Here is an 8,223-nt window from a genome sequence, read left to right as displayed (position 1 = left end):
AGCAAACTCAACACTGATCATCAAAGTCTACCTAGGGGAACCATCGGGGAATGATGTCGAGATCGTGAAGGGGATCAAACTCGGGTGGGTGAAACGACACCAGTATCAAGTTTGCAACGTTTACGTGCGGGTGGGTGTTGGAGCCGACACCAGTCTGGAGGGGGTCAACGTGATCGTGGAAAACAAGATATCACTAACCAAGATCTTCCTGCCTGACAACATACACTTCATGGGTATGAAGTTAACCCCTGAATTATTATCAGAAAACCAGTTGGAAATTATATCGTAATAGTATAATAATGACCAGTCATCATCCCAACACTACGCTTAACGACCTAGGAGATACGGAGGGATTCGATCAGCCTGGTGAGGAAGACGCCTTATATATCCTGCACTTTAAAGACAACGTGTACAGACGGGTGCCGTTATCAGATTTTAAAGAACCTAAATGGAATATCAACTTAACACTCGCCTCACCTTATATAACAATGGACGAAAATGAGTGGGTCTCTAAGATTAGTAACAACGGTAGCTGGATCGGGGATTTCATCATTCCGGAGAGGGGATTCATGATGTCTATTAATTCCGTAAATAGGTTAATGTCTGTAGGAAAAAATAAATTAACATTTAGCAATCGTTTGAGTAATATAGTAAATATTGTTGAGATATATTCCCCTTCCACACTCATCATAGAAGTCTTCTTTTATTTAAGCACTGAAAACAACTCAAGAGTACACCAAATTGTACCCGGGGTGACAGTACGCTGGTATGACGAACACCTAGGTCAACATTGTCGTATTATTATACAACGGGATACCCCGGGTCATATAAAACGCTTAATAAGCCTCAGTGGGGTTTTGATTACAACAGGAAAGTCTATTAACCTCTCACCTATTACCCTGACTAGTGGTATAGACCTTGTAGAATTCAAATTCACTTATGGACTATTAACTGAAACCCAATTAAAATATCTTTCATAATATATATTATAGGATGGGTCTGTACCCAGTCGTAGAGGAAGTAGCGAAGACACTGGAAACCGTAGATGGGTTCCGCTTGAGGCAGTTATGTGATGTGAAACGCCAACTAGAACAAGACCGTGACACGCGGAAAGCACTATGTAAAAAGTACAATAGAGCTTTCAATATCGTGGACGGGGCTGACACTACCCTTATGGCAACCAGCATGGGACTAGGGGCGGCAGGCGTTGGGTTGTTAGCTACCATCGTGGCCGCACCTATAGTGCTAGGTATTGAAATAACAGCTGGGGTGGCAGGGTTGGCAGGGTTGGCGCTTAAGTTAGTATCACGCAGACTTAATCGTAAGGCATTGAAACACGACGAGATCAGGGTTCTGGCCGAAGCAAAGCTGAACACAGTGAGTGAGCGAATTTCCACGGCACTCTCTGACAGTAAGATCTCAGAAGAGGAGTTTCGTTCAATCCTCTCTGAACTCAAAAAATATAACGGAATGAAACAAGATATTCGATCCAAGTCTCGTAAGTCTGCTATCAGCGAGGACGAGAAAAAAAAGTACATAGAACAGGGGATACAAAAAGTCCAGCAAGCCTTTATTATGAACACCAAAGAGATCGTAGGCGGTTCACGTTAAACTGTTTCATCGATATAAACGTGACATAGGCCGCCAACTTTTTATAGTGTGAGGTATCTATACCAGCCGGGGGAACACGAGGGTGATAGCCGTAAGCGGGCCACCGATCCTATATGGTCAGTCAAAACTTACAACATAGATAAAGTGGATATGAAAGCCGACGAACCTAACTTGTACTACTTGAGGGATGGGCCGGGTAGGGGGTTTGTAAGAGAAGAATTATTGATCGTACCGTACGGCACAGTGTTACCTCCAACACACGTTAAGTAGTAGGGGTAATAGTAGCAAGAGCTAATGGCCCAACCAAAGCCTTATTTAGTAAATAAGGCTTTGTAGAGACATTTCTTGAAAGTGGTCCAGAACTGTCATTGTATATACTACTCGTGGTAAAAATATGCACACTATTGGAAGACAAGTGCAGTTATGTTTAAACAAATTAAACAAAGTACCGTAAAACTATTGTCCTACTGAGAGGGTACGTAAGTCCACAAACATTCAGAGTTAATTTAAACGTTCCACGTTTTTAATCGCAGAATAAGTGTCTTTTTATGGTATGGCTAGATTTCCCAAATTGCCGACGGCTGAGGGGATGATGTAAATCCAATTAGGGCCCATGCAGGTAGCAAAAGTACTTTAAGTCCCCATGGTCCCTAGTATGGTGATCTACCATCAGTTGTTAGCAATCTATAGTCCATTTTTGTATTAGATTGGTCTCTATAGATAAACTGTTTTACGTATAATTATTAGTTTTACATTCTTTTCTGTGATATTCTAGTTGTTTTACTGTCCTTTGTCGACAGGTTTCATAATACTCATATATTGCATTTCAATGTCATGTTCCCGTCACGATATGGCTGAAATACTGCCGATGTGACGTTAAATATTAACTCACTCACTCACACGGCAACACTAACCACTCATGGGTCTCTGAAAGAGGTAGATTGACTTCTTGTATATATTTCTATAGGTTCGGACCTATCAATTTGTTTATATGATTTCCCAAAAGATCGCAGTCGCACTGCAAACCAACCTTCGCAAATGCAAAGGTTTGTTGACACAATCAAGCACGGTTGTAAGGTGGCTTAGCTGATTGGCTACATTGAAAATGCGGAGTCAGCAAAGAGAGGTAATAAAATTATCTGGCCGACCCATAGATACATACAGGGTATAGTTGAGATCATCGGAACGTGTATACCTTGGCGATATCGAGGGTGGAAATGCTGGAGTACAGCCGTAATGTTTCAATATTTAAACAGTGCTTGCAAGAGCTTGGAAAAGTCTAAATCGTGGACATTTTAACTTAAATACGGGTCCACCGTTTCAACTGTAATTTCCAGTGATTTGCCCTGAATAGGCCCTATAGTTACAAAACGTTGTCCAAGGTATAAAGAGAACACGCTGTTTACTCTTTGGGTTTTTCTTTTAATCGGATCGCAAAGTATATGTAATGTGAAATCGGAATTAACGTCGCGCTTAAAATATGTGGCTCCTATGAAGACTTACTTCCGTGTGCATGGCCGCCAATACTAGCTGACCAGTTATTGAACCCAAGACAGTGTCCAGCAAGTAACAGGTCTTAATGTCATTTCGCCGGGGACCCAACCCGCGACCTTCCGCTCTCCCGCAACGGATGATCTAAGCACTACACCGCGGAGATTTCGAACAAAGTATAGTGACTTTACAGACATGCGTTGGAGGAGAAGTAAGAAAGACCGCGCACCATGACTCAGTTGTGATTCCGGCAAGGAAATTCGTCCTTGTATACTGAAGTTTTGAAGAGGCTTCTTTAGAAGGCAATGATTAGCTTCCTGTGATTATCAACAATGTCACTGCGACCTGCAAGTGTATGACCTGAAAATGTCCATTTCATATCCAATATGTTAAGCATGTTTCCAAATACTGAATATCGTCAGCCCCTCATAGCTTGCTCGAGGGCAGAATATTGGTTATGTAATGAAAATAATTCGTTATATTCTTATCAGAGTTAAAATTGGTTCGTTTCTTCTCCTGTTGTTTCTGATATTGCGAGCATTCGGGGACGTAATTTGACGAGGAAGAGTGTTTCACCAAGCTTATTACTGGAAATGTCAGCCTTAATCATCAATGAATTGTCAGCGTCCTTCTGATGGTAAATATTAGATTTTGATTCCGAACATTTGAAATCGGAATTCGAGCCTTGGCAATTTAAATTTTAACATTATTCAAAATATGAGCTGAAGGAAGTCGCATTCCTCCCACACTTTCTGATCCGTTTTAGATTCGATATTAAACCATGGTTAACGGGTATGTGCCGTTGCAGAGATTGTACCCACACCAGTATCTTCTAAAATAGCCATATTAACGGCTATCAAATATATTCAAAGGCACCCTAATATATATATATATATATATATATATATATATATATATATATATATATATATATATATATATATATATATATATATATATATATATATCCTATTTAGATTCTCTTCCGTGCCCCTAGGCTATTAAAAACGTGTCGTGTAAACATCCAGTTTTAATAGAAAATAGCACTAAACAAATCCACTTCTTACCATACTCTGATAACAAAGCTAGCATAAGAACTTACATCCGTGATCTGATGCAGAAGAAGTGGGACTCCCGAGCAGGTATAGATCAATTTTATGCAATTAAACCTTACATTTGTTATATCACCGGCAAACTGTAGCGCAGCTGAATTGGAAATGTGAGAGCACAACCCAGTGAAGATCTGGGTGCATACTTTTGATGGAGATATCTTATTTAGGCGAGACCAATTTTATTTCTTGTTTTACGGATCCGCCGGTCGTATTTTTTCAAAGATATGAAAAAAAAAAATAAAAATTCATTTTCTCCGCCCTAAAAATAAAATTTTAATGTTTCGTCTAGCCCATAAAGTAAACTTATGAAAATAAAGACGATCCACAAGGAAGTTCTAGCAAAACTGAGACAGGAAGTTGTTTTCCTGATAGCTGAAGCAATGGGGATTCCCATTGGATAATGAGAAGATATTCAGCCAATCGTGTTGCATGTTACATTCAGCCATCCATCTTTTGGCGCGCAAAATGGCTGCTGACTCGCCGGGTGTGAACCTCACGAGAAGATTTGTTGTGATTCTTTGGTGCACGATGGCATACCTTGATGTGACAGTCGTGAAGTCAAAAACCACATGAAAGCCCTATTAGACATTGACCTTAACAAAACCGTAGGGGACCTCGCAGAAAAAGCACTGGATGCTCAGGGCCTACAAGACCACGTGCTACTCGATAAGATATACGGGAGCGAGACTTCAACTGCGCAGGGCAGTTTGTTAGACACAAGGACGCCGGTATCAGTTCTCAGAGACTTCAAGCTGATTTATCTAACAATATTTGTGTTGGAAATCAGTGCGTTGAGCTCATCGGTGAGTGTGAAAACCAATGCTTTTGATAAACTCATGGACTCGTCAAAAGTTCTTTACGACAAGTTGTCAGACAGTTGCCCTACACCTGATTCAGGATTGTTGAGGGGAGACTACAGACTGTATAATGATATATTAACACTCTTCAGAAAAGAAGGAATTGGTTTCAGTCGGGGTCTAAAGTCACCAAAGCCATTCATGGAGCTTTGTGGTGTATCACATCACAACACGGCAAGCTGAGAGACAGAGGCATCAAGATACCTGAGATATCCTTTGAAACCTTTCACGGACATTATGACCACAGGACTTCGCTCAAAGCACACCCAAAGGTTTGTAAATGAGAATTGATTATGTGTGTTTAAATAGAAAAAATACTGTGAGAGAAAACTTCACCCTTCTCGCATGTAGTGGTGAAAGTGCTGAAAAATATGTTCTGTAGTACCTATTACTTTCAAAAAAATTTTGCCCTATATACACCTCATAAATCGCCAAAAGTAGAACACTTTCAATATTCAAAAGGAATATTTATGCTGATAAATTTAGCAACTCCTTTATTGAAATTGAATTTGTGAGTCTGTAATGGGTACTAAGTAATTGTGACTATCAAAATTACATGAAACTGCAAACAAAGATATGTTAATTACAGTAAATTAATCTATTTAATTTTGTTTCCAGATGCAGGAATCTAAGCTGAATGATCATATTGAGAGACTATCATCAATCTTGATGTTGCCATGGACACAGAAATTCAAGACACTTTTTAGGTCTGTTGAGGAACTGGTAGTTGCCCTGAAAAAGTATACAACATTTCTCAGAGGTCAAGTTCAGAGAACACAAGCCTGTCACAACTCTGAAGCACCTCTCAGGAATCCAAACATGAACTTTTCACTGACAGTAATTGAAGCTGTTCCTCGGACTAAACCAGACTTTGAAAATTTAGAATATGCTTTATCCTCTCTGAAAGTGTGTGAACCATTTGAACTTTCAGAAGTATTGCCAGAGGAAAGATATGAGAGAAGAAAATGGTTAGGTGACATGCATCTGACATATCCAATTGCACACTATTCTTACCATCAGGGCAATTACCTAGGGGATATTAACTTTGGTTGGCGACTCCTGCCCCTTGCTGACAGACCAGATGATAAAACTGTGAGGGCTGTGGCACAAATACATAAGACATTACCCATATATAATACGAGAATTATGAAAAAGACATTCTTTAGTAGATATGAGGGTTCACTGTGTGCTTCAAAAGCAGTTCTGAGGAATGTGTACAGGTATCTCAAAGAAGACAGCAGCTCTGCTGACACGAGAGAGCAAGATGTTATTGATGAACGCTTGGAGACACTATTGTCACTTAATGACCCAGTTCTGTTATATGATTTGAGACGTATGAATGGAAAGCCAAGCACTACAAAGTTTGACGTATTTTGGAATGAAATGGACAAATATTTCAGTGAAAGAGATATGGCTGTGCAAGAAAGGCGACATGGTGAACATTTGTATCTTCCCTACGCCATTAGTGTTGAAGACCTAGTTTCAACAATCAAGGAGAGAGTGCCAGAGGACACACCAGTACCACCAAATGAATGGGTACGTCTTCAGTTCTACAGAAGTAATCCGAATGTGAACAATGCATTGCAGTATACCGGGAGATTTAATGTAAAATTTGCACTTCAGACACGTCAAATTAGGGGAAAACATGAAGACTCCCATTTTGTTTCTCGTCAACTGACCTACCTCAAGAGTTTCGCTGTCAAGTACCGAGGCTTTGTTGACTTTGTCTGGCTCGATGATAAGGCCATTGTACCAATAGGCGAAGCAGGGTCTCCAGTTAGTACAGGAGCTCGGGCACACAATTCTTCTCTTGCCCCAAAGAGTGGACCACATCTTGGAGCCATAGATCATGACTATAATGTTTGTGGGGCCATACCATCTGTTGCGTTTAGGTCTGACATACCACCAAATGCATCAGATTATTTTTTTAATGGTACTGCATTTGTAACTGTTAAGGATAAGGTCTTTAGTCCTTCACATGCTATGAGACATGGTTGTGAAACAGTGAACATTTTGAAGTCTCATTACAGTGCTGACAATGTGAATGCGGACTTTCCCATTTTGATTACATACACTGATGGTGGACCTGACCATAGAACCACTTTTGCATCTGTTCAGCTTTCAGCAATTGTCATGTTTATGTGACATGTTTGTGGCAGCACGCACTGCCCCAATGGGTAGTTGGGCTAACTTAGCAGAACATGTGAATAGTGTACTCAATCTTGCTTTACAAAACGTGTCCCTGGAGAGAGAAATGATGTCAGAAGATATGGAATTCCAAATGAAACGTGTGTCAATTTTGAAATCAGCACGGGACATGGCAGCCAGATGTCCTGCTTTTAAGCATGAATTATCTCAGTCAGTGCAGCCTGTCTTAAATATTCTGGAAGAAAGGTTCTCTAGACTCAAGATTAAAGGAGAACCAATTCTCATCAACACACCAGCAAATGCCACCAACATTTCTGACTTTTTTTCAATTTTGAAAGATGTGATTGATAATGACTTGAATGCTGACAAACTAACCAAGAAAGACTTGGACAAGTCTGAGAGGTTGACAGATTTCATGGAACGTCATTGCCGCATTAGGCATTATATGTTGCAAGTTAAAGAATGTCCAAAGGAGACCTCAGAAACATGTTGGTATTGTGTTACCAACCCCCCTCGACTTCCAGATGATGTCTTCGATGACGTTTTCTTTGTTCCAGATCATGTCATTTCAACAAATGACAGAGAAAAGTTTGAAGACTTCGACCTTGTCTATGGGACAATGACTGATGATAGTGCTCGGCCATCTCTTTCATCATCCTTGGATGCACATATCAAATCCCTCAAAACTAAATGCCTGAAGGCACTTGACCTGTTGAAAGTCGTTTCAAATTACCCTCCTGCAGTTTTATTGATCACTGATCCATTGTATATAGTGGAGCCTGTACAAGCAACCTAAAACCTTTAGATTCTGTTCAAAATTAAGGACTAAGACTTTGTCTTGGCTCCTTTCTAACTTCACCTGTTGACAGCCTGTACGTTGAGGCTGATGAGCCATCTCCTGAGCAGCGACGTATAAAACTAGCTTTACAGTATGTACCAAAATTATATTCCAGTGAGTCAAACCCTGCATATAACTGTGTTTTCAGTTCTCTGTATGAGGATTT

The 8,223-nt window shown here is 40.2% G+C and overlaps 1 pseudogene; it reads left to right on the top strand.

Moving 5' to 3' along the window:
- The first annotated feature begins 4,783 nt into the window (after positions 1–4,783).
- Positions 4,784–8,015, top strand: LOC137265023 (uncharacterized; annotated as a pseudogene).
- Positions 8,016–8,223: the final 208 nt, after the last annotated feature.

The sequence above is a fragment of the Haliotis asinina genome, chromosome 15 (assembly GCF_037392515.1).
Source record: "Haliotis asinina isolate JCU_RB_2024 chromosome 15, JCU_Hal_asi_v2, whole genome shotgun sequence".
Classification (NCBI taxonomy): Eukaryota; Metazoa; Mollusca; class Gastropoda; order Lepetellida; family Haliotidae; genus Haliotis; species Haliotis asinina.
Note: the sequence above shows the minus strand (reverse complement) of the source record. Positions and strands in the feature narration are given on the sequence as shown.